The 26,393-nt window shown below is 45.9% G+C and overlaps 2 long non-coding RNA genes across 2 annotated transcripts in view; one reads left to right on the top strand and one right to left on the bottom strand.

Annotated features, from left to right (window-relative positions):
* The window catches only part of LOC141077899 (uncharacterized), a 6,737-nt gene extending 799 nt beyond the window's left edge, over positions 1 to 5,938 (bottom strand). The window contains exon 1 of the long non-coding RNA XR_012227612.1: positions 5,867 to 5,938. This is a non-coding gene — a long non-coding RNA (uncharacterized lncRNA). The remainder of the gene's footprint in view (positions 1 to 5,866) is intronic.
* The window catches only part of LOC141077898 (uncharacterized), a 64,876-nt gene extending 58,164 nt beyond the window's left edge, over positions 1 to 6,712 (top strand). Inside the window, exon 2 of the long non-coding RNA XR_012227611.1 lies at positions 5,862 to 6,712. This is a non-coding gene — a long non-coding RNA (uncharacterized lncRNA). The remainder of the gene's footprint in view (positions 1 to 5,861) is intronic.
* The last annotated feature ends 19,681 nt before the right edge of the window (positions 6,713 to 26,393 follow it).

Genomic DNA, 26,393 nt, shown 5'->3' with positions numbered 1-26,393 from the left:
TTGTGAGGCGAAATTTTAACCCTGCGTGTTCCAATTCACCAAACAGTTTTGCCCCTATCTACATAATGGGGAAAAAGTGTATGTATTGGCATCTGCACCGTCTTAGCTACAGCCACAAAATTTTGCACAGTCACACGTCTGTACCCCGAGAGCATCATAGGCTATGTTGTGAGGCGAAATTTTAACCCTGCGCGTTCCAATTCACCAAACAATTTTGCCCCTATCTACATAATGGGGAAAAAGTGAAAGGAAAAGTGTTGTAGGCAAATTGACAGCTGCCAGATGTGAACAAGGGGGACTTAAAGAATAAGAGCTATGGCGCCAAACCGTATATACCATACAGTTGCTAAGGTGGGACCCTGACATCGAATACTCGCCACACGGGGATATGAACATACACACAAAATGCGCCACACACTACCATGTGCTTCAACACATATACCACCCTCAGCACACATTTCACCACACATACACCAACCTCGCCACATAAAAGTCGAAACACAAAAGTCGCCACTCAAAACTCGCCACGCTGTCCCAGAGCTGTTTAAAAGATGAAAAATGAGCTGTGATTGGTTGCTATCAGCAACAGTTTTCTTTGTAGACAGTTGTGGTAATTGAGGCCTATTCTTATCATTTCTATGGTGTTATCGTCCTTCTGTAAAGCTGGAAATAACACAATTTATTACCGTGCCAACACAGACCACCCTCTGACACAGACTGCAGGGGGAGCCCAGTATCACACAGGATAGGATTAGATACACAGCTCAGCAGTCAGTATCACACAGGATAGGAATAGATACATGGGTCAGCAGACAGTATCACACAGGATAGGATTAGATACGCAGCTCAGCAGACAGTATCACACAGAATAGGATGAGATGCACGGTTTTTATGTGCAATATAATCATTATAATTTGTTATAACTAACCACAGTTGGTTACTATGCCCAGGCAATGCCGGGCTCTTCAGCTTGTATCTGATAAATTAATAGAAGACAAACTGATGACATCTAATGAGATGTTTTGTTATAGCTCTGGAGACAGCTCCTGAAGAAAGTTGAGGTGTTTTTGGTGCTTCCTTCCATCTCTCCTATTATGTTTTTTGAATATTGTCTCAGTGGTTTACGATAATAATTCGATTGAGATTTATTAGTTGTCACATTAGATCCACAATACTCTCATTGATGTCATGTAAAAAGTCTGTAGACACATCCGATGATGAAAAAGTAACTTGACTAGCAGAAGAAAAAGTGCAAGTGTGCTTTTTATGAATGGATTTCGGTGCCACAGTCGGTCTCTCCCACCTTCCTCATTCAAATACTTGATTATTTAACCCCTTCCCGATCTTTGACGCCACACAGGCGTCATGAAAAGTCGTGCCAATACGACCCATGACGCCTATGTGGCGTCATTAATTAATAGCCCCCCTGCGGGTCGGGTGACCAGGGTCACTGAAAGGTCACCTGACCCGCCCGCACACACAGGACCCTTTCTACTTCACCCTGGGGGGTGCCTTAGCCCCCGCGTGGCTACGATCGCTCTGACTGGCTGTTCAAAGTGAAACAGCCAATCAGAGCGATTGTAATATTTCACCAATTAAATTTGTTGAAATATTACAATCCAGCCATGGCCGATGCTGCAATAGCATCTGCCATGGCTGCAGACGGAGATCCGACCCCCCCACACACACCGTCTGGCGGCGCCGATCGGCCGCCGCCATCATCTGCTCCCCCTGCCTTCCAATCACCCCCTCACCCTCCACGGTGCCTCCGACGTCCCTCTGGCCTGGTGTGCCGCATCATGGGCGCCACCATCTTGGAAAATGGCGGGCGCATACGCAGTGCGCTCGCTGGCATCTGTCGGCTGCAGATTCATTCATTTATTTTGATCACTGTGATAAACTCAGGCTATGTGCACATGCTGCGGATTCACCAGCTGATTTTTCCGTGCGGATCCGGAGGTAAAGTGACCTGCGGTTTTCCTGCAGATTGACCAGCAGTTTTCCCCTGCGGTTTGACACCTGGACAATGGAATAGGTGGCAAACAGCAGCGGAATCCGCAGAAAGAATTGACATGTCAATTCTTTCTGCGGATTTAAAACCGCAGCATGTGTACTGCGGATTGTAAATCCCATAGACTTACATGGTACTGTACACTGTGCGGAACTGCTGTGGATCCACAGCGGCCAAATCCGCTGCGGATCCGCAGCATGTGCACATACCCTCACAGTGATCAAAATAAAAAAAAGTAAATAAACCCCCCATAGGTAGGGACAAATAATAAAATAAAGAAAATATTTTTATTTTTCCACTAGGGTTAGAATTAGGGTTAGGTTTGGAAATAGGGTTAGGGTTAGAAATAGGGTTAGGGTTGGAATTAATGTTAAGATTAGGGTTAGGGGTGGGTTGGGGTTGGGATTACGGTTAGGCTTGTGGTTAGGGTTAGAGTTGGTGTTAGGATTAGGGGTGTGTTGGGGATAGGGTTGTGGTTAGGGTCATGATTAGGGTTGGAGTTAGAATTGAGGGGTTTCCACTGTTTAGGCACATCACGGGGTCTCCAAACGCGACATGGCACCATTTATTGCAGCCAATTTTGGTTTCAAAAAGTCAAACAGTGCTCCCTTCCTTTCCGAGCCCCGATGTGTGCCCAAACAGTGGTTTACCCCCACATATGGGGTATCAGCGTACTCAGGAAAAATTGCACAACAACTTTGGGGGTCTAATTTCTCCTGTTACCCTTGGGAAAATAAAAAAAATTGTGGGCTAAAAAAATTATTTTTGTGGAAAAAAAATTATTTTTTATTTTCACGTCTCTGCGTTATAAACTTCTGTGAAGCACTTGGGGGTTCAAAGTGCTCACCACACATCTTGATAAGTTCCTTTGGCGGTCTAGTTTCCCAAATGGGGTCACGTGTGTGGGTTTCCACTGTTTAGCACATCAGGGGTTCTGCAAACGTAACATGATGCCCGCAGACCATTCCATCAAGTCGGCATTTCAAAACGTCACTACTTCCCCTTCCGAGCCCCGACGTGTGCCCAAACAGTGGTTCCCCCACATATGGGGTACCAGCATACTCAGGACAAACTGGACAAAAACTTTTGGGGTCCAATTTCTCCTGTTACCCTTGTGCAAATAAAAAATTGCGGGCTAAAAAAAATAATTTTTTGAGGGAAAAAAATGATTTTTTATTTTCACGGCTCTGCGTTATAAACTTCTGTGAAGCACCTGGGGGTTCAAAGTGCTCACTATGCATCTAAATAAGCTCCTTGGGGGTTCTAGTTTCCAAAATGGGGTCACTTGTTGGGGGTTTCCACTGTTTAGGCACATCAGGGGCTCTGCAAATGCAACATGACGCCCACAGAACATTCCATCAAAGTCTGAAGTCCAAAATGGCGCTCCTTCCCTTTTGAGCTTTCCCATGTGCCCAAACAGTGGTTCCCCCCCACATATGGGGTATCGGTGTACTCAGGACAAATTGCACAACAACTTTTGTGGTCCAATTTCTCCTTAGGGGGTCTAATTTCCAAAATGGGGTCATTTGTGGGGGAGCTCCAAAGTTTAGGCACACAGGGGCTCTCCAAACACGACATGGTGTCCGCTAACGATTGGAGCTAATTTTACATTCAAAAAGTCAAATGACTCTCCTTCCCTTCTGAGCCCTGCCGTGCGCCCAAACAGTGGTTCGCCCCCACACATGGGGTACCAGCATACTCAGGACAAACTGGACAACAACTTTTGGGGTCCAATTTATCCTGTTACCCTTGGGAAAATAAAACATTTCGGGCTAAAAAATCATTTTTGAGGAAAAAAAGGATTTTTTATTTTCATGGCTCTATGTTTATAAACTTCTGTGAAGCACTTGGGGGTTCAAAGTGCTCACTACACATCTAGATAAGCTCCTTGGGGGTTCTAATTTCCAAAATGGGGTCACTTGTTGGGGGTTTCTACTGTTTAGGCACATCAGGGGCTCTGCAAATGCAACATGACGCCCGCAGAACATTCCATCAAAGTCTGCATTCCAAAATGGCGCTCCTTCGGTTTTGAGCTTTCCCATGCGCCCAAACAGTGGTTCCCCCCCACATATGGGGTAATGGTGTACTCAGGACAAATTGCACAACAACTTTTGTGGTCCAATTTCTCCTGTTAGCCTTGTGAAAATAAAAAATAGCGGGCTAAAAATCATTTTTGAGGAAATAAAATGACTTTTTATCTTCACTGCTCTGCGTTATAAACTTCTGTGAAGCACTTGGGGGTTCTAAGTGCTCACCACACATCTAGATAAGTTCCTTTGGGGGTCTAGTTTCCAAAATTGTGTCACTTGTGGGGGAGCTCCAATGTTTACGCACACAGGGACTCTCCAAACGCGACATGGCAACCACTAAATATTCCAGTATATTTTCCATTCAAAAAGTCAAATGGCGCTCCTCTTCTGAGCCCTTTCGTGCGCGCAAACAGTGATTTATGACCACATATGAGGTATCAGTGTACTCAGGAGAAATTGCCCAATAAATTTTAGGATCCTTTTTAACCTGTTACCCATGTGAAAATGAAAAAATTGATGCTAAAAGAAAATTTTTGTTGGAAAAATTAAAATCTCAATTTTTTCCTTTCACGTTGCTTTAGTTCCTGTGTAGCACCTGAAGGGTTAATAATCTTCTTGAATGTAGTTTTGAGTAGCTTGAGGGGTGCAGTTTTTAGAATGGTGTCACTTTTGGGTATTTTCTGCCATATAGACCCCTCAAAGTGACTTCAAATGTGAGGTGGTCCCTAACAAAATGGTTTTGTAAATTTTGTTATAAAAATGAGAAATCGTTGGTCAACTTTTAACCCTTATAACTTCCTAACAAAAAAAATTTGTTTCCAAAATTGTGCTTATGTAAAGTAGACATGTGGGAAATGTTATTTATTAACTATTTTGTGTCACATTACTCTCTGGTTTAACAGAATAAAAATTCAAAATTTGAAAATTGCGAAATTTTCAAAATTTTCACCAAATTTCCATTTTTTTCACAATTAAACGCAAAAATTATCGACCTAAATTTACCACTAACATGAAGCCCAATATGTCACAAAAAAACAGCTCAGAATCGCTAGGATGCGTTGAAGCGTTCCTGAGTTATTACCTCAAAGGGACACTGGTCAGAATTGCAAAAAATGGCCTGGTCATTAAGGTCAAAATAGGCTGGGTCAGGAAGGGGTTAAATAATCAAAAATATCCCTGCTTAAACTTTCTTTTTTTCAGGGAAACAATAGAATCTTCCAAGAATGGTATTTTCACTTTAAGTTCCTTGTGAAAATTATCAAATGTATCAGAGGTCATGGTGGCTTTCAAAGATGACAGTTTTGTGTTCAATTTAGCTTGAATTTTAGTCAGTTCGCAGCTTTCATGTTTTGCAATTAGCTGCATTAATTGATCTGAACATGTCAATAAAACGGTATTCCATTCATTTACACATCCGTCCCTAAAAATTCTTAATCCCCTGGGCATCATTTTTTGGTTGATATTCTCTAGTGTGGTGTGATCCCACCAAATGCGTAATTCATTCAAAGAGTTTTTCAGCCTCATGCATGGTATTCAATAAGTCCACAGGTGTATCAACGGTTTTACTGATTGTTTGAAAAACTTGCACTGCCTGTTCTTTTCTAGATGAATTCAAAAAAAGTTCTATAGTAACTAGAGCATAAAATAATACTTGTGAAAAGGGAAAAAAAAAGAAAAAAATTATACCCAATCCTAGATGTCCATAAAGTATGTCACAATAAATACAAGCAACCAGAAGACAAAATTTATATCATTTGTCATGTAAGGGGAGCACGAAAAGCAGAAATGTAACACATAGGGAAGCAAAAAGTTTTTTTCAGCTCACCCTTGATAAGCTCTCAATGGACTTGAGGAGAAGCATGGAGACATGTCTCTGCGTGACGTCGGAGTGATCACTTGTGAAGAAAAAGGAAATTCAGCTTCATCCAAATAACATCAAAGAAAAACTTTTATTTGTGTTCCATATTAAAAAAAACAAAATGCTGCTAGGACATATTGGACATATTAGTTCAAGGGAGGGTGGTGGTAACTGCTGAACGCATTTCGAACACAGATAGTGTTCTTAAATTCAGCTTGGTATGAACAAACAGCAGCGGAAATATAAAAGAAAAGAAACCAGGTGAAAGATAATGAAATAACTGACTGCAAACCACACATATGAGAATGGCTGGGAAAGTCATAGTAGTGACAATAACAGAACCGATTAAAACACATCAATATCATTATAGACAAATAATATGAAGAACAAAACAAGAAATCACATGCATAAAAAACAAAAAAAAAGGTTGAAAAAATAAAAAGATGTCAAAAAAATGTAAAAATAATGTAACATTATTTCCCTTTTCAAATTTAAACCTGCTGGAACCCGGGCATTCAAGAGGTAAATCCAAAAGGCTTCTCTGTCACGTAAGGTTTTTTCTCTATCCCCACCTCGTGTGTGTCTTTTCACCTGTTCAAAAGCAAAAACTCTGCAGTGTTTGGTTTGCCTGTTGTGTATTGTAATAAAATGATTAGACACATTAGATGTATTGCGGTTTGAGGGGTGAGTAATGTCATATAAGTGCTCACGTATCCTTGATCTTAATTTTCTGGCGGTGGAGCCAATATATGTGAGGTTACAATCAATGCATACGATTATATAAACAATATGTTCAGAATCACAATTAAGAAATTGTTTGGTTTTGTAATTTTTCATATTAGTGGAATAAAAAAAAGGTTTTTGAGAAAAAGGACACGTTTTACATAGAGACTGTCCACACTTATGTTATCCCACACAGGATTACCAGTGATGTGGAGTTTTTATTGGGATTATAAAAACTGGGTGACAGAACATTACCATTTGTGGGTACTCGCCTAGACACTATTTTAATGCCCTTTTCCAAGATTTTATCCAGAATATCATCACTGCGTAATATATTTAAACTGTGTTGCTCTATATTTGAGATTGATTTGAAATGGGTGCTAGAGGAGAGAACTAAAGTTGGCTGGTCAATTAATTCATCCCTTCTTATTGCTAATGAGATCTTGTTTGAGTTTTGTGTCAGTAATGGAGCAAGCTCGATTTTTAATCCAGTTTGGATACCTCCTTTTATTTAAACGTTTTTTAATTGATTGTGTTTCTTGATTAAATTGTGCAGTTTCATTACAATTGCTTTTAGCTCTGATAATCTCACCTAAGGGTATGTGCACATGCTGCGGATTCTGCTGTGGATCCGCAGCGGATTTGGCCTCTGCGGTTCCACAGACAGTGTACAGTACAATGTAAGTCCATGCTGCGGTTTTTTCAATGCGGAAAAGCTGCAGTTTTAAATCCGCAGAAAAAAACTCTTTAAATCTTCTGCCTGAGCGAGTGTGAATGAGCTGAGTGTGACCTGAGCGTAAGTGCGATCTGTGGGAAGTGTGTGACTTGCGATTCAGTGACTTTGGATTCAGGGAGTTTGCAAGGGAGGTATTACTGAATTACTGTTATATTTTATTAATACTTTTTATTTATTTATTTTTTTACTTATCTTTTTCTGTCTGGTACAATCCCCATTAGGATGTGCTCCACTATTGCCAATGCCATCCAGTGTACGTCTTGCCGCATATATGAAATCCTTGAACAGCCGGCCGAGGGTACATACTGCTGTGCGAGATGTGAGCACGTTGTCCATTTGGAAGCCCAGATACTGGTTCTAAATGTGCAGCTGCAACACTGAGATCCATAGACAATATGGAAAGGAGTCTTCTGCTCACTGAGCAGACGCTCAATGAGATAGATGAGGGGGGGATGTTAGGTTGGAGCCTCAGGACAGTGAAGTAGCCAGCTGGGTGACAGAAGGCGGGGTTGAGGGAAGAGCGCCAGGGAGGCTAGTCCTGATCTCGCACACCCCAATAAGTTTGCTAAGTTGGCAGATGAGGGGAGTGTCAGCGCAGGGGTAGCACTGCTGCAGCAAGGCATATCCTCTGAAAGCCGCCAGAGGAGTGTCTGCTCCAGTAAGGGGGGAAATAGGAGAGCAGGGCAGGCCAGACAGGTGCTGGTAGTGGGGGACTCAATTATTAGGGGAACAGATAGGGCAATCTGTCACAAAGACGGATCGTCAAACGGTGTGCTGCCTACCTGGTGATCGACTGCGCCACATCGCTGATCGGGTTGACAGATTACTGGGAGGGGCTGGTAAGGATCCAGCGGTCATGGTGCACATTGGCACAAATGACAAAGTTAGAGGTAGGTGGAAGGTCCTTAAAGATGATTTCAGGCAATTAGGCTGCAAGCTTAACGCAAGGACCTCCAAGGTGGTATTGACGGAAATACTTCCTGTACCACGTGCCACGCCAGAGAGGCAATGGGAGATTAGGGAGGTTAATAAGTGGCTCAGGAATTGGTGTAGGAAGGAGGGGGTTGGGTTCCTGAAGAACTGGGCCGACTTCTCAGTTGGCTACAGGTTCTACACTAGGGACGGGCTGCACCTCAATGGGGAGGGTGCAGCTGTGCTGGGGGAGAAAATGGCTAGAAGGTTGGAGGAGTGTTTAAACTAGGGAATGGGGGGAGGGTATTCCTTTTATAGGAAGGGAAGAAAGTGCAGGTAGAGACCTGGGCACAAATAATGAAATTGGGGGTGGGGGTGGCATGGGGGATGGGTATAGAACAGTTAATAATTTAAGAAAGAATAGAGGTACAGAGAGATACATTAAGTATGTGTATACTAATGCCAGAAGCCTCACTAACAAAATGGAGGAATTAGAATTAATTTTGTTCGAACATAATTATGATATGGTGGGGATATCTGAGACATGGCTGGACGAGCGCCATGATTGGGTGGTTAATTTACAGGGATATAGTCTGTTCAGAAATGACCGTACAAATAAGCGAGGGGGAGGCATGTGTTTATATGTAAAATCATCCTTAAAACCCATCCTGCGTGATAATATATATGAATCTAATGAAAACGTAGAGTCCCTGTGGGTGGAGATAAGGGGAGGGGGAAAAAATAATAAATTACTGATAGAGGTTTGTTATAAGACTCCAAAAATAATGGAAGCAACAGAGAATATCCTCATCAAGCAAATAGATGAAGCAGCGACTCAAGGAGAAGTCATTATTATGGGGGACTTCAACTACCCCGAAATACACTGGGGAACCGAAACCTGCAGTTCCAGCAAAGGTAATGGGTTTTTGACAACTATGAGAGACAATTACCTTTCACAACTGGTTGAGGACCCAACAAGAGGGGGGGCACTGCTAGACCTAATATTAACCAACAGGCCAGACCGCATATCAAATATAAGGGTTGAGGGTCACTTGGGTAATAGTGATCACAAAATAATAAGTTTTCATGTATCCTTTAATAAGATGTGTAGTAGAGGGGTTACAAGGACACTAAACTTCAAGAAAGAAAATTTACAACGGATGAGAGATGATCTTGGTGCAAATAACTGGGACGATATCCTGAGACATAAAAATACACAAAGAAAATGGGAGACGTTTATTAGCATCCTGAATAGGACCTGTGCACAATATACTGTATACCGTATGGGAATAAACATGCGAGAAATAGGAAGAAACCACTATGGCTAAATAGAGCTGTAAGGGGCGCAACAAGGGGCCAAAAGAAAGCATTTAGAGACTTAAAGCAAGTAGGTAGTGATGAGGCATTAACTAAATACAGAAAATTAAATAAATACTGTAAAAAGCAAATCAAGACACCAAAGATTGAGACAGAGAGGCTCATTGCCAGAGAAAGTAAAAATAATCCCAAAATATTCTTTAATTATATAAATAGTAAGAAACTAAAAAATGATAGTGTTAGCCCTCTTAAAAATAGTCTGGGTGAAATGGTAGATGAGGATGAGGAAAAAGCCAATATGCTAAATGACTTTTTTTCAACAGTATTTACACAAGAAAATCCCATGACGAATAACATGAACAGTGATAAAAATTCTCCATTAAATGTCACCTGCTTAACCCAGCAGGAAGTACAGTGGCGTCTACAAATCACTAAAATTGACAAATCCCCGGGCCCGGATGGGATACACCCCCGAGTACTGCAAGAATTAAGTACAGTCATAGATAGACCATTATTTTTAATCTTTAAGATTCCATAATAACAGGGTCTGTACCACAGGACTGGCGTATAACAAATGTGGTACCAATATTCAAAAAGGGGACAAAAACTGAACTTAGAAATTATAGGCCCGTAAGTTTAAACTCAACTCGGTTAAATCCTGGAGGGTTTTCTAAGAGATACTATACTGGAGTATCTGAAGAAGAATGACCTTATGACCCAATATCAACATGGGTTTACGAGGGACTGTTCCTGTCAGACTAATCTGATAAACTTTTATGAAGAGGTAAGTACCGGCCTGGACCAAGGGAATGCAGTGGACGTGGTGTACATGGACTTTTCAAAAGCTTTTGATACGGTGCCACACAAGGTTGATACATAAAATGAGAACAATGGGGATAGGGGAAAATATGTGTAAGTGGGTTAAGAGCTGGCTCAGGGATAGGAAACAAAGGGTTAATAATGGAGCACACTCGGACTGGGTCACGGTTAGCAGTGGGGTACCACAGGGATCAGTATTGGGCCCGTTTCTTTTTAACATATTATTGATGACACTAAACTCTGCAGGGTAATCAATACAGAGGAGGACAATTTTATATTACAGGAGGATTTATGTAAACTAGAAGCTTGGGCTGATAAATGGCAAATGAGCTTTAATGGGGATAAATGTAAGGTCATGCACTTGGGTAGAACAAACAAGATGTTTAATTATGTGCTTAATTGTAAAACACTGGGCAAAACTGTCACTGAAAAAGACCTTGGTGTATGGGTGGACGACAAACTCACATTTAGTGGCCAGTGTAAGGTAGCTGCTGCAAAGGCAAATAAAATAATGGGATGTATTAAAAGAGGCATAGATGCTCATGAGGAGAATATAATTTTACCTCTATATAAGTCACTAGTGCGACCACACTTAGAATACTGCGCACAGTTCTGGTCTCCGGTGTAAAAAAAGACATAGCTGAACTAGAGCGGGTGCAGAGAAGAGCGACCAAGGTTATTAGGGAACTGGGGGGTCTGCAATACCAAGACAGATTATTACACTTGGGGTTATTTAGTTTGGAGAATCGAAGGCTTAGGGGTGATCTTATTACAATGTATAAATATATGCGGGGACAGTACAAAGACCTTTCTAATGATCTTTTTACTCTTAGACCTGTGACGGGGATAAGGGGGCATCCTCTACGTCTGGAGGAAAGGTTTACACATACTCACAGACGCGGACTCTTTACTGTAAGAGCAGTGAGACTATGGATCTCTGCCATATGATGTAATGAGTGATTCCCTACTAAAATTTAAAGGGACTGGATGCCTTTCTTGAAAAGTATAATATTACAGGGTATATACACTAGTTTCCTTAATATTGCGTTGATCCAGGGAGCTAGTCTGAATGGCGTTGTGAGGAACGGGTGGGCCGCTGCCACCAAATTGTGATCGACAGCGGACCCTGTGCCAATTGGTCACGATCCCACCACTGACAAGGGTTTGTCAGCGGACGGAGGGACGTGACGCACTGCTGGCACATGGCTATCACAGGCACAGTGGGGGCTTATCTTAGTTATCCCACCACTGGCACCATGTGGCAAAAACACAGCAAGCTAATATTGCTCTAATAATTTATTGCAGGGGGGTATTTTGGTTGTCCCACCACTGCTAACAACCTTCCAAGAACTGCGGGGATTTATGTATATCCCGCTTTCTCAGTTCCACTTTGGAACTCACAGCTCTCCGGCGTCCACCTTACCCTCAGGTCAGTCAGGGAACTGCACCTAGGATAATTAGTCACCGGACGGGCTGCTTGTTGTGCACGGGCAATTAGACTACTGCAGTAAGGGAATTATCAATGCTGTGGCCTCAACCACTCATTCAGCAATATAAGACTCTTCTGTACTGCCAGCTAGCCTCGCCAGCCGCGCACACCATGCTGCCACCAGCCACGCTTTACTTAATCAAAGAGTTAATTAAGAGGGTCCACGGCAAACCCCTGAAATTAGTAGCGATTATCTAAAAAAGGCACATAGTTCGTTTCTAAGAGCATGGAGACAGAGCTAATAGATTTTATCATTTATTCCCAAAAGAATGCGGGCAGTGATTACATAGATAAAAGTTGCTATAAAGTTGAGACATTACATATGTACAATACAAATATAACATAAAGGGGATTAAAAAGACAGAAAGTAACACTCACATGTGCTTAGTCGGTATCAGGCAGACAATGTGGCTGGGGAGAGAAGGCGGAGCCACACGTCTCCACTCATCTGGGTTCTGGTCGGCACGGATGCTGTAGCTCCCACTGACTCATTGTAAGGGAGGGGTGCCTTATAGCCAAGGGTCTGTGACATCACGAAAGGGGCAGTCTGCAGAAGTTCATCCCCCCTTTCTCCAAGTTGCCAATTAACTAAAAAACTTATGATAACCATATCTCAACGAGGGAAGCTCGTATCAACAAGTTGTAGTTCATCGAATCGAATAAAGCAACATCAGACATGCCATACTTAGGACATTCCGTTTGGGAGCAATCCATATCTCAGGTTCTGGCGGTGATAGAACTTTGCAAGAGCCACCGTAGGGAAGCCGGGTCTGTTATGATTGAGTCACCGTAGGAGGCAAAAACAAATGCTAGCTAAGTCCAGAAAACCAGAGAGGTTGGCAGCTATCGGATTGCAGACCCCTGAACCTATCAACACAACTAGCAGTAGCCGTGGGGGGTTCCTACGATGCCCTAGACCCCTCGATCACAGCCGGAGAATTAAATAGCCTAAAGACAGAAAGGGAAATCTAAACTGCCCCAGAGCAGACCGCAAAGCAAAAGGCAGCCCCCCACATATAAGGACGGTGAAGCAAGAAGAAAGAACACAACACAGACAGAAAGATAGACTGAGCAAAGACGGGGCCCAAGCTAACTAGATAGGAAAGGACAGGAAGGCTGCTGTCTGCAATCCGTGAAAAACCCTATGAAAATAAGTAAAAAAGGCCCTGAAGACGCTAGGCTTCAAAAAGACTGTCAGTACTCAGGAATATTCTGAAGACAGAGCAACAGGCAAAAGAAGAATCACCTCACCCCAGCAGAATCCTGAAAAGCAAGGCAAACAAAAACAAAACACAAATGCTAAAAGGCAAAGCAGAAAACTTAGCTTTAGAGGAGCAGGAATCAGACTGGTTTCCTAGAAGTCCACAGAGAAATCACCCGCAGGGCAGAAGGGCGTCGGCAGCCTTATATCCAGTCCGTGATTCCACTCAGCCAGTCATCATCATTAAACTCAGGTGCCTGATAATCAGGCTCATTACCTTCCTTTACCAGAATAGGGAGTTCACCAGACCTAAGTGACGAAGGGGAAAATGAACTCAACAGTACCTCTCCCTTGAGGAGGGGTCACCGAACCCTCAACCACGCCACCAGGGCGATCAGGGTGAGCCCGATGAAAGGCACGCACCAATCTTTTGGCATGAATATCAGAGGCAGAGACCCAGGAATTATCCTCCTGACCATAACCCTTCCACTTAACCAAATACTGGAGTCTCCGTCTAGCCAGACGGGAATCCAGTATTTTCTCTACCTCATATTCCATGTTACCTTCAACCAATACAGGGTCCGGAGGTGCCACCCCAGGAACAACTGGTTCAACAAACCTCTTCAACAAGGACTTATGGAACACATTATGAATTTTAAATGTGACAGGGAGAGCCAAACGAAAAGAGACCGGATTAATAATCTCCAAAATCTGGTAAGGTCCAATAAATCTAGGCTTAAACTTAGGAGAAGCCACCTTCATAGCAATATTTTTTGATGATAACCACACCATATCACCAATCTTAAACTGGGGACCAATGGTCCTATGTCGATTGGAAAACCGCTTGGCCTTTTTCTGTGAGAGAGATAACTTATCCACCACTTGGTCCCAGATTTGGTGCATTCTCTCCACCACAGTGTCAACACCTGGGCAGGCAGAAGGCTCCACCTGCCCTGAAGAAAATCGAGGATGAAACCCAAAGTTACAAAAAAAAGGTGACATTAAAGTGGCAGAACTAGCTCTATTATTTAAAGCAAATTCGGCCAAGGGCAAAAATGAAACCCAATCATCCTGATCAGCGGAAATAAAACATCTCAAATACGACTCCAAGGTCTGGTTTGTTCTCTCTGCCCATTGGTCTGAGGGTGAAAAGCAGAGGAGAAGGACAACTGAATTCCCAGCTTGGAACAGAAAGTCCTCCAAAATCTAGACACAAACTGAACTCCTCTGTCAGATACAATGTTCTCAGGAATCCCGTGCAAGCGAACCACCTGTTGCAAAAACAGGGGCACCAACTCAGAGGAAGACAGCAACTTAGGGAGTGGTACAAGATGAACCATCTTAGAGAACCTATCACAAATCACCCAAATAACAGTCATTCTTTGAGAGACCGGCATATCAGAGATGAAATCCATTGAAATATGGGTCCATGGCCTCCTGGGGACCGGCAAAGGCATCAACAACCCACTAGGTCGAGAACAAGATTTAGACCGGGAGCAAGTCCCACAGGACTGCACAAAATTCCTGACATCATGAGACAAGGTGGGCCACCAAAAAGAGCGACTCACCAGATCTCTAGTACCAAAAATACCTGGATGACCAGCCAATGCAGAGCAATGAACTTCAGACATCACTCTCTTCTTCCACTGGTCAGGAACATACAACTTTCCACTGGGACAACGCTCAGGTTTGTCCTCCTGGAACTCTTGCAGAGCAAGTCTCAAATCAGGCGAGATGGCAGAAAGAACTACCCCTTCGCCTAAGATGGTAGCAGGCTTGGTCACCACAGGAGAATCAGCAAAGAAGCTCCTAGAGAGGGCATCTGCCTTGACATTCTTAGTTCCAGGAAGAAAAGAGACCACAAAATCAAAACGTGTAAAAACAAGGCCCACCTAGCCTGTCTAGGGTTCAAGCGTTTAGCCGACTCTAGGTAAATCAAATTCTTGTGGTCAGTGAGGACCACAACTTGATGTTTAGCTCCCTCCAACCAATTCCACTCCTCAAATGCCCATTTCATGGCCTACAGTTCCCGATTCCCCACATCATAGTTACGTTCAGATGGAGAGAACTTTCGGGAAAAGAAAGCACAGGGATTCATTTTAGATGTTACAGGATCCTTTTGGGACAAAACAGCTCCTGCACCAATCTCAGAAGCATCCACCTCTACCTGGATCGGGAGTGAGACATCAGGTTGCTGCAAAACCGGGGCGGAGGTAAATCTTCGCTTCAGCTCCTGAAAGGAAGCAACAGCCTCCGGAGACCAATTCAACACATCAGCACCCTTCTTAGTCAGATCAGTCAATGGCTTGGCAATACTAGAAAATTTTGCTATAAATTTCTGATAAAAATTAGCAAAACCCAAAAACTTCTGGAGGGCCTTCAAAGAAGTGGGCTGACCCCAAACATAAATGGCCTGTACCTTGGCCGGGTCCATTTCAATAGTTAATGGAGACAAAATAAATCCCAAAAATGAAATCCTCTGTACTCCAAAAAGGCATTTCGATCCTTTGACATACAGGGAATTCTCCCTCAAGATCTGGAACACAGTCCGAATATGTTCCACATGAGAATCCCAATCCTTGGAGAAGATCAAAATATGATCCAGATAGATAATCAAAAATTTATCGACAAAGTCTCGGAAAATATCGTTCATGAAGCACTGGAAGACAGAAGGGGCATTAGTGAGCCCAAAAGGCATCACCAGGTACTCAAAATGTCCCTCCGGAGTATTAAACGCCATCTTCCATTCATCCCCCTGCTTAATGCGGATAAGATTATACGCCCCCTGAGGTCAAGCTTGGTAAACCAGCAAGCACCTCTAACTCTAGAGAATAGATCCGAAATCAGGGGTAACGGATACTGATATTTAATAGTAATTTTGTTGAGGGCATGATAATACACGGCCTTAAAGATCCATCCTTTTTGGCCACAAAAAAAAACCCGGCACCTAAGGGTGAAGAGGATGGTCTAATATGACCCTTCTCCAACGCTTCCTTAATATAGGACCGCATAGCCTCGTGCTCGGGTACAGATAAATTGAAGAGCCGACCCTTAGGAAATTTACACCCCGGGCTCAGTTCAATTGCACAGTCATAACTCCTATGAGGAGGCAAGGACGCAGACTCATTTTCACTAAATACATCATAAAAGTCCGCCAAATAGTCAGGAACATCATGCGGCTGAGGAGAGGTGGAAAAAAACGGAGCCTCACTACAGGCACACCGACAACCCCAACTCACCACAGACAGATTTCCAATCCAAGACGATTATGAATTTGCAACCAGGGAAACCCCAGAACAACGGCATCATGCAGACCATGTAACACCAAAAATCTGCAATTTTCTTGATGGTCTGGGGTGACCCGCATGACCACCTAGGTCCAAAACTGAGGTTTATTTTTCGCCAAAGGAGTAGCATCAATCCCCTCAAAGGGATAGGCGTCTGCAGAGGTGTCATAGGAAATCCACAACGTTTAGCAAAATCCAAGTCCATTAGGTTTAGCGCTGCTCCCGAATCCACAAAAGCCTTGGCGGAAAATGCGGACAGGGAACAGATCAGAGTAATTGCCAGAAGAAACTTAGGTTGAACACCACCAACAGAAAACGTGTGTGCAAAGCGTTTCTCTCGTTTAGGACAAACAGAAATAATATGCGAGGCATCTCCACAGAAAAAACACAACTTATTACGCCTTCTGAACTCCTGACGTTGCGCCTTAGACAAAATTATCACATTGCATAGGTTCAGACGTCTGTTCTACCAGTGGCAACACCTCTCATGCAATCCTGCGTTCACGTAAACGCCGATCAACCTGAATGGCTAATGACATAGAATCGTCCAGACCAGAGGGAACAGGAAATCCCACCATAGTATCTTTTACGGCTTCTGACAAACCCTTCCGAAAGAGAGCAGCCAAGGCATTATCATTCCAGGTAGTAAGGACCGCCCACTTTCGGAACTTTTGACAGTACAACCCTGCAGAATCTCGACCCTGGTTCAATGCCAACAGGGTCTTTTCAGCCTGATCAATAGCATTAGGTTCGTCATACAACAACCCCAAGGCTTGAAAGAATGCGTTCACATTAGTCAGAATAGGATCATCTGGTTTCAAAGAAAATGCCCAATCCTGGGGATCGCCACGCAGCAAAGAGATGACAATTTTAACCTGCTGCGCAGAGCTCCCTGACGAGTTAGGCTTCAAGGCAAAAAATAATTTATAATTATTTTTGAAACTCAAAAATTTAGATCGATCCCCAAAAAATACATCAGGTGTAGGGATCTTTGGTTCAACAGCATGCGAACGAGCAAGGTAGGCGGAAATTCCCCGCACTTCCGCAGCGAGCTGCTCCACACGATCAGACAATTGCTTTATCTCCATTGAGAGAAAAAAAAAATCCCCCTACGGCCTCAGAGATATAGAGGAAAGAATATACACACTTTTTTTTTTTTTTTAAACACAATTCTTTCCTGCTATTGAGTACCCTAGGATCTGCTGTTTGGCGGGTGATTCTGTTATGATTGAGTCACCGTAGGAGGCAAAAACAGAAATGCTAGCTAAGTCCAGAAAACCAGAGAGGTTGGCAGCTATCGGATTGCAGACCCCTGAACCTATCAACACAACTAGCAGTAGCCGTGGGGGGTTCCTACGATGCCCTAGACCCCTCGATCACAGCCGGAGAATTAAATAGCCTAAAGACAGAAAGGGAAATCTAAACTGCCCCAGAGCAGACTCCAAAGCAAAAGGCAGCCCCCCACATATAATGACGGTGAAGCAAGAAGAAAAAACAACACAGACAGAAAGATAGACTGAGCAAAGACGGGGCCCAAGCTAACTAGATAGGAAAGGACAGGAAGGCTGCTGTCTGCAATCCGTGAAAAACCCTATGAAAATAAGAGCCAACAGACTGACAGTAAAAAAGGCCCTGAAGACGCTAGGCTTCAAAAAGACTATGTCAGTACTCAGGAATATTCTGAAGACAGAGCAACAGGCAAAAGAAGAATCAGCTCACCCCAGCAGGGAATGGCAGAATCCAGAAAAGCAAGGCAAACAAAAACAAAACACAAATGCTAAAAGGCAAAGCAGAAAACTTAGCTTTAGAGGAGCAGGAATCAGACTGGTTTCCTAGAAGTCCACAGAGAAATCACCCGCAGGGCAGAAGGGCGTCGGCAGCCTTATATCCAGTCCGTGACTCCACTCAGCCAGTCATCATCATTAGACTCAGGTGACTGATAATCAGGCTCATTACCTTCCTTTACCAGAATAGGGAGTTCACCAGACCTAAGTGACGAAGGGGAAAATGAACTCACAACACGGGTCCGTGCAGATCACAGAAATGTCTTTCGTTTTTCTGTCGTGATCGGAGCCCATGCTAGCCTATTTTAATATCTCTCATAGTTTTATTTCAGACACATGTCCCAGAAAACAAAGGACTTCCTTTAGCTTAACTAATTAACATTCCTTTCTGTGGAGATGGGCTAAATGCTATAGGGGAAGTGTCCTATTACCAGTGTGGACACAGGCTGTTAAGGAGGGGGAAGGAAGGAAGCTGTAGGAGCTGACAGGCTGAATTTCTCCTTCAGAATGAAGTGGGAGATTTCTAGAAGGTTCTAGAAACATCATACTTTATAGACATTTTACATTACACCTCCCCTTTTAGAGGGCGCTACGGAGGCATTACCTCTCGGTAATCGGCCATGCGCACCTCAGCGGGTTCGCCCCGGCGGGACAACCCATCGGCATTTCCATGTTCGCTGCCCTTTTTGTGTTGTACTGTAAAGTCGTACTGTTGAAGGGCAAGGCTCCAGCGGAGCAACCTTCCATTGGTTCCGGACACTGTGTGCAACCAGCTCAGAGGGTTGTGGTTGGTTACCACCGTGATGGTACGCCCGTACAGGTAGGGCTGCAAACTTTGCAGTGCCCACACCATGGCCAGACACTCCTCGATGGTCAAGTATGCCACTTCCCTTGGCAAACGTTTCGGTACAACACGGGGTGCTCCTGGTTCCCCGAGTCGACCTGGCTGAGCACAGAACCGAGGCCAAACTCGCTGGTGTCGGTCTGTACCAGAAATGGGCGACTGCTGTCAACTGCTCTCAACATTGGAGAGTTGCACAGAGCTGCTTTCAAAGCTTGGAAGGCCGCCTCAGTCATCTGTCCAGTTGACTGTTTGGGGTAGCCTCTGCTTGGTGAGGTCAGTCAAGGGTTTTGCAAGGGCGCTATAGTATTGAACAAACCGCCTATAGTACCCTGCAGTGCCCAAGGACTTCACCTGTTTCTTGGTCCTGGGGGTGGGCCAGGACGCGATTGCGTCCACCTTTTCTGGCTCCGGACTCATGGAACCCCCGCCTGCCCGGTGCCCCAGGTAGTGGACCTCGCTCATGCCCATCTGGCACTTTCCTGGCTTGATAGTCAGGCCTGCCTGGTGAAGACACTTGAGCACCTCCTGGAGGTGCTGAAGGTGTTCCTCCCAGGTGGAAATGAAGATGGCGATGTCTAAGTACGCCACCGCACAATCCTCCAGTCCCCGAAGCAGGTGGTTGACCATCCACTGGAAAGTGGCAGGGGCATTTTTCATGCCGAAGGGCATGACCGTGGACTCGTACAGTCCAAAGGGGGTGATAAAGGCGGATTTCTCCTGCGCCTCAGGGGAATCTGCCAATATCCCCGACTCAAATCCATGATGGATATGTACCTTGCATTCGCCAACCGCTCAAGCAGATCCTCGATGCGCGGCATCAGGTGGGCATCAGAGGTTGTGATGGCATTGAGCCCCCTGTAGTCTATGCAGAACCGGGTGGTTCGATCCTTTTTAGGCACGAGGACTACAGGTGAGGCCCATGCACTTTTTGACCGTCGAATCACCCCCAGCATTAGCATCTCATTGATCTCTTGGTGCATGACTTGTTGCACCTCAGAGATCCGATAAGGTGTTCGCCGTAGTGGGGCGTGATTCCCGGTGTCCACCCCATGAACCGCTAATTCCGTCCTCCCAGGTCGCTTGGTGAACACGGCCTGGAAGGGTTCCAGGGTTTCCACCAACTGCGACCGCTGAGATACGGTTAGCAAACCACTTATCTCCATGTCCTCAATGGACCCATTGGCCTTGGCTTGGGCCAGCATGTCCAGGAGGGGATCTTCCTCCCCATCCTCGGGCAGGTTGCAGACCAGTAGGACGCAAGCTTCATGTTTGTGGTGCGCCTTCAGCATATTGACGTGAAAGGCCTTGTGCCTACCCCGAGCATGGTCAAGCGTGACCACGTAGGTGACCGGGTTGAGCTGTTGGTGGGTGACGTATGGGCCTTCCCAGGCTGCCTGAAGCTTATCTGTTGGTACGGGGACCAGCACCCACACCTTTTGACCCACCTGGTAGGTCCGCTCCCGGGCGTTCTGGTCGTACCAGTGCTTCTGGTCAGCCTGAGCCTGCGTCATGTTGTCATGCACCAACTGCGTCAAGGTCTGCATCTTGTCACGGAAGCGCATGACAATCCACGATGGACACTTCTGTGGGGTTTGACACATCTTCCCAGGATTCTTTTATCAACCCAAGGGGTCCCCGGACTCGCCTGCCATACAGGAGCTCGAAGTGGGAGAACCCGGTCGAGGCCTGTGGAACTTCTCTGTAAGCGAACAGCAGGTGTGGGAGGTACCGCTCCCAGTCGCGCCCTTGGGTCTCAACCAGCATGCGGAGCATCTGTTTGAGGGTACCGTTGAAGCGTTCACACAAACCATTAGTCTGTGGGTGATACGCACTCGATACTAGGTGCTTCACCTGCATTTTCTCACAGAGAGCCTCCATTAGGCAAGACATGAATTGAGTCCCTTGATCGGTAAGCATCTCCCTGGGAAATCCTACCCTTGAAAAGATGGTCACCAGTGCATCAGCCACCTTATCTGCCCTGGTTGAAGACAGAGCTACTGCATCTGGGTACCGGGTAGCGTAGTCTACCACGGTGAGAATGTATTGCTTTCCAGAGCTGCTGGGGACGGCCAGTGAGCCTACAATGTCCACCGCGATTCTCTGGAAAGGCTCCTCTATCACCGGCAAAGGAATAAGGAGAGCCTTAAGAGCAGGCCCCGCCTTACCCACTTTTTGACAGGTGTTACAGGTGCGGCAGTATTGTGTTACCTCTGTCCCCATCTTGGGCCAATAGAAGTGTTCAGACAGCCGTGCCTTAGTTTTGCTGATCCCCAAGTGTCCAGCGAGTGGAATCTCATGGGCAATCCGCAACAACTCAGTTCTGAACTGTAGGGGGACGACTAGCTGTCTTTCCCTCAACCACTCCTTTTGGGAATCTCCGGGTACTGTCTCCCGATACAACCTTCCTCGTTCCCAGAACACCCTCTCCTTATCAGACTCGGAGGTGGGCGTCTTGGCGAGGTGTCTCAATTTCTCCAGGCTTGCATCTGAGTGCAGAGCTGCCTGGAACTCCTTGCTGGAGGCTGCCTGAAGGGACGTCAGGGTTCCTTCCTTACTGGGACCCTCTGGAACCTGCTTTGGGTTCACCTCTGTTTCAGTCTCTCCTGTAGCAGAAGAGAATCCAGAAGACAGGTCGCTACCTGCGATCTGGGCACTCTGCGTGTGACAGCAGCTATGTATGCTGTCTCCCTGGGGATTTCTACAGACCCACCAATCGGTGCTGCTATGGGCCCTACATCCCCATCCACCCCAAACACTTCAGGAGCAGTGCTACTTATGGGCCAGTTACCTTCCTCGGTGGCACTGGTCAGTTGCATGGCATTACCTTCCTCATGGTCCCCATGCACTTCCCCATTTCCTTGAGCACCGTTGCTTGCTCTTGCCAGGGGTCCCTCAGCCGTCTCCGCAGAGTGACGGGGCTGAGCACTTCGGTACCTGTGGACACATCTACCGTTTCAAAGAAATGGTTAACAGGTTCAGTCGGCACAGATACATCATCATTCCTAGGAAAAGAATGGTTATCCGATTGCTTTGGTACATTGACATCAGCATCATTCCTGGGGAAAGAACGGTTGTTAGTTGCATCATTACTCATCAACGCATAAGCAGGTAACACATTCAGTTTCCCATCATCATCAACACCAGGGTTAACGATACCCTTATCAGATTGGGGGAGGGTGTCAAGGACATAGTATGCAACAATCCTCCCCAAGTAGGTCCCCAATAAAACATCAGTGGGCAGGTTTTCAGACACTCCCACTTCCCTCAACCCGCTCCCAGCACCCCAATCAAGAAAAACCCGGGCCACTGGCAAGAGACAACGGGTGCATCCAATCCCGGTGACAGTCAGGGTTTTCCCCTCAACAAACTCTTCAGGGGCCGCCAGTCCAGGACGGATGAGGGTTCGTTCAGCCCCGGTGTCCTTGAGGCCTGTAGCAAGACGGGACCCCACCTGAACAGGTTGAACGTTGTCATCAATCCTCCCAACCACACCTCCCACCAAAAGAACAGGCGTTGGGCCCAGAGGCCTTGGCTGGGGGGTTCTTTGGCTTTTCCGGACAGGTGAAACTGATGTGACCAGTCCAATCGCAGTTGTAGCACTTGTGACTGTCAGTAGTAGGCCTGGTGTTGGCAACAGGGACAGGGCCTCCGGATAGACGGCTAGCTGGGGCACTGGGGTTGGTTGCAGGCTTACCCCCTCTCCAGCTGGTGGTGACTGGCCTCCGCGTCTCTGGCTTCCGATTGGCCTCACAGTTGTCGGCGATCTGTGCCGCTTTGTCCGCATTCACTGGTTCGCGGTCCAGGATGAACTGTCGGACCTCAGCTGGGCAAAGATGCAGGAACTGGTCTTTGATCATCAGGTCCCGTAGCAGCTCAAAGGAATCAACGGACAGTCCATGGATCCACTGGTTGGAGGTTCCGGAACTTTCGGTATACCTCAGGTGTCAGCTGGTATTTGGCGATCAGAGCCTGCTTGATGGCATCATAGTTGTCGTCGTCTTCTGACGGCAGAGAAGCAAACGCCTCCAGAGCTTTGCCTTTTAGCCCTGGGGTCAAGTACCTGGCCCATTGGACCTTATCCAGCCGGTAATGTCTGCAGTCCTTCTCAAAGGCTTGCAGAAACGTGTCCAAGTCCCCGTCCTTTTCCATCATGGGAAAATGTTCTGGCCGGGGTTTAGGACTCTGGACGCTGCTGGGCTCACTGCTTCGGGCTGTGTGGGCATTCCCCCCCCACACTGGAGCACCTCCAGTTCATGGGCCCTCTGCGCCTGGCGCTCGGCTCTCTCCGCCTGTGCTTGGCATTCGGCTCGCGCCTCCTGCCGATATTGCTGGATCAGCCTCACCCGCCCCTCACTGTCTTCGGCGGGGAGTTCGTCCAAGGCCGCTTGCAGGTAGGGGTCCAATCTGTCCTGATTGTATGTGGAGCCAGCGCTCAGGAGTGGAGCCTCTGCTGCAGCACCATTGTTACTTGGGCCCGCCTCTGCGTTCGCTGGACTCTGGTCGTTTTCCGTTGCACCAGAGCCGCGATCAGTTGGGCTTTGTTTTTGTTGTCGATCCGCCACACCCAGCAGAGGGCAAGAAGAGATGCCTTGTTATGCTGCTTATACCACTCTGCTCCCATTGTAGCCATGGTTGCCAAATAAAAGATAGAAAAGAAAAACGGAGAGAAGGAAAGGGAATACTCGCACGTACACACAAATGTCTCAGGACTAGTAACCACTGAGTCTGTTCTCCAAAACCTATGATGCAGGATTTCCGCAGGTTTTTAGTGAGGAATGATTGCTCAAACCAAATCATTAATGCTCTAGGATTATCCCACCGCTCTGCCACCAATATGTGAGGAACGGGCGGGCCGCTGCCACCAAATTGTGAAAGACAGCGGACCCTGTGCCACCAATAGGTCACGATCCCACCATCGACACGGGTTTGTCAGCGGACGGAGGGACGTGACGCACTGCCGGCACACGGCTATCACAGGCACAGTGGGGGCTTATCTTAGTTATCCCACCACTGGCACCATGTGGCAAAAACACAGCAAGCTAATCTTGCTCTAACAATTTATTGCAGGGGGGTATTTTGGTTGTCCCACCACTGCTAACAACCTTCCAAGAACTGCGGGGATTTATGTATATCCCGCTTTCTCAGTTCCACTTTGGAACTCACAGCTCTCCGGCGTCCCCCTTACCCTCAGGTCAGTCAGGGAACTGCACCTAGGATAATTAGTCACCGGACGGGCTGCTTGTTGTGCACGGGCAATTAGACTACTGCAGTAAGGGAATTATCAATGCTGTGGCCTCAACCACTCATTCAGCAATATAAGAGACTCTTCTGTACTGCCAGCTAGCCTCGCCAGCCGCGCACACCATGCTGCCACCAGCCACGCTTTACTTAATCAAAGAGTTAATTAAGAGGGTCCACGGCAAACCCCTGAAATTAGTAGCGATTATCTAAAAAAGGCGCATAGTTCGTTTCTTAGAGCATGGAGACAAAGCTAATAGATTTTATCATTTATTCCCAAAAGAATGCGGGCAGTGATTACATAGATAAAAGTTGCTATAAAGTTGAGACATTACATATGTACAATACAAATATAACATAAAGGGGATTAAAAAGACAGAAAGTAACACTCACATGTGCTTAGTCGGTATCAGGCAGACCATGTGGCTGGGGAGAGAAGGCAGAGCCACATGTCTCCACTCATCTGGCTTCTGGTCGGCACAGACGCTGTAGCTCCCACTGACTCATTGTAAGGGAGGGGTGCCTTATAGCCCAGGGTCTGTCACATCACAAAAGGGGCAGTCTGCAGAAGTTCATCCCCCCCTTTCTCCAAGTTGCCAATTAACTAAAAAACTTATGATAACCATATCAACGAGGGAAGCTCGTATCAACACACTGAGGGCCTCATAGGTTGTAGTTCATCAAATGTAATAAAGCAACATCAGACATGCCATACTTAGGACACTCCTTTGGGAGCAATCCATATCTCAGGTTCTGGCAGTGATAGAACTTTGCAAGAGCCACCGTAGGGAAGCCGGGTCTGCGCAGATCACAAAAATGTCTGTTTCGTTTTTCTGTCGTGATCGGAGCCCATTCTCGCCTACTTTAATATCTCTCATAGTTTTATTTCAGACACATGTCCCAGAAAACAAAGGACTTTCTTTAGCCTAACTAATTAACATTCTTTTCTGTGGAGATGGGCCAAATGCTATAGGGGAAGTGTCCTATTACCAGTGCGGACACAGGCTTTTAAGGGGGGGGAAGGAGGGAAGCTGTAGGAGCTGACAGGCTGAATTTCTCATCAGAGTGAAGTGGGAGATTTCTAGAAGGTTCTAGAAACATCATACTTTATAGACATTTTACATTACAGCCGTATGTGGAGTCGGGAAGGAATTTTTTTCCCCAATGTGAAGCTTACTGATTGCCATATGGGTTTTTTTTGCCTTCCTCTGGATCAACATGTTAGGGCAAGTTAGGATAGGATATAGGTTGAACTAGATGGACTTAAAGTCTTCCTTCAACCTTAATAACTATGTTACTATGTAATTGACATGTCAATTCTTTCTGCTGATTCCGCTGCGGTTTGCCACCTATTCGATTGTCCAGGTGTCAAACCACAGGGGAAAACCGCTGGCCAATCCGCAGGTAAAACCGCAGGTCAATTTACCTGCGGTTTTACCTGCGGATCCGCACGGAAAAATCCGCTGATGAATCCACAGCGTGTGCACATAGCCTAAGGGTATAGACTTTATGGTATGAGGTGGATGAAAACTTTGTGCATGTAATTTAGTATTACCCGTGGTTTCTGTCCTTGTATACATGGCTCCCGGTCCCTGTATACATGGCTCCCCCATCGCTGTCCTTGTATGCATGGCTCCTTATCCCCTATGCTTGTATGCATGGTTCCCATAAAGAAAAAAAAAACGCATCCTACATACCTTCCTGTGTGCCCTCGCAGCATCTGGTTCGTTCCGGTGCCAGCAGCACTTCCTTCATAGCGATCATGTGGCCCGCTCATTAAGGTAGTGAATATTCATTACCTTAATGACCAGGGCACGTGATCGCTCTGCAGGAAGTGCTGCTGGTGCCGGAACGGAGATGTAGCAAGGGCATGCATGGAGGTATGTAGGATGTGTGCTGGAAGCTGGCAGCTGTAACTGCACAGTATAAGAGAAATGAATATTCATTTCCCTTTTAGCAGCAGCACAGGCATTAGCCGCAGCCGCCTGCTCCTGCCTCTGTCACCCACCTCTCCTCCTTCCTTGCCGGCTTTCTGGGACAATTGACTCGTGTATAAGCCGAGGGGGGGAGTTTTCATCACAAAAAAAGGTACTGAAAACTCTGCTTATACACGAGTATATACGGTAATCAACATCAAGCATTAG

This window comes from Dendrobates tinctorius, unplaced genomic scaffold, assembly GCF_039654945.1.
Source record: "Dendrobates tinctorius isolate UK_male_01 unplaced genomic scaffold, ASM3965494v1 ptg000468l, whole genome shotgun sequence".
Classification (NCBI taxonomy): Eukaryota; Metazoa; Chordata; class Amphibia; order Anura; family Dendrobatidae; genus Dendrobates; species Dendrobates tinctorius.
The sequence above is the reverse complement of the archived record's forward strand: the minus strand, read 5'-3'. Positions and strand labels throughout refer to the sequence as shown.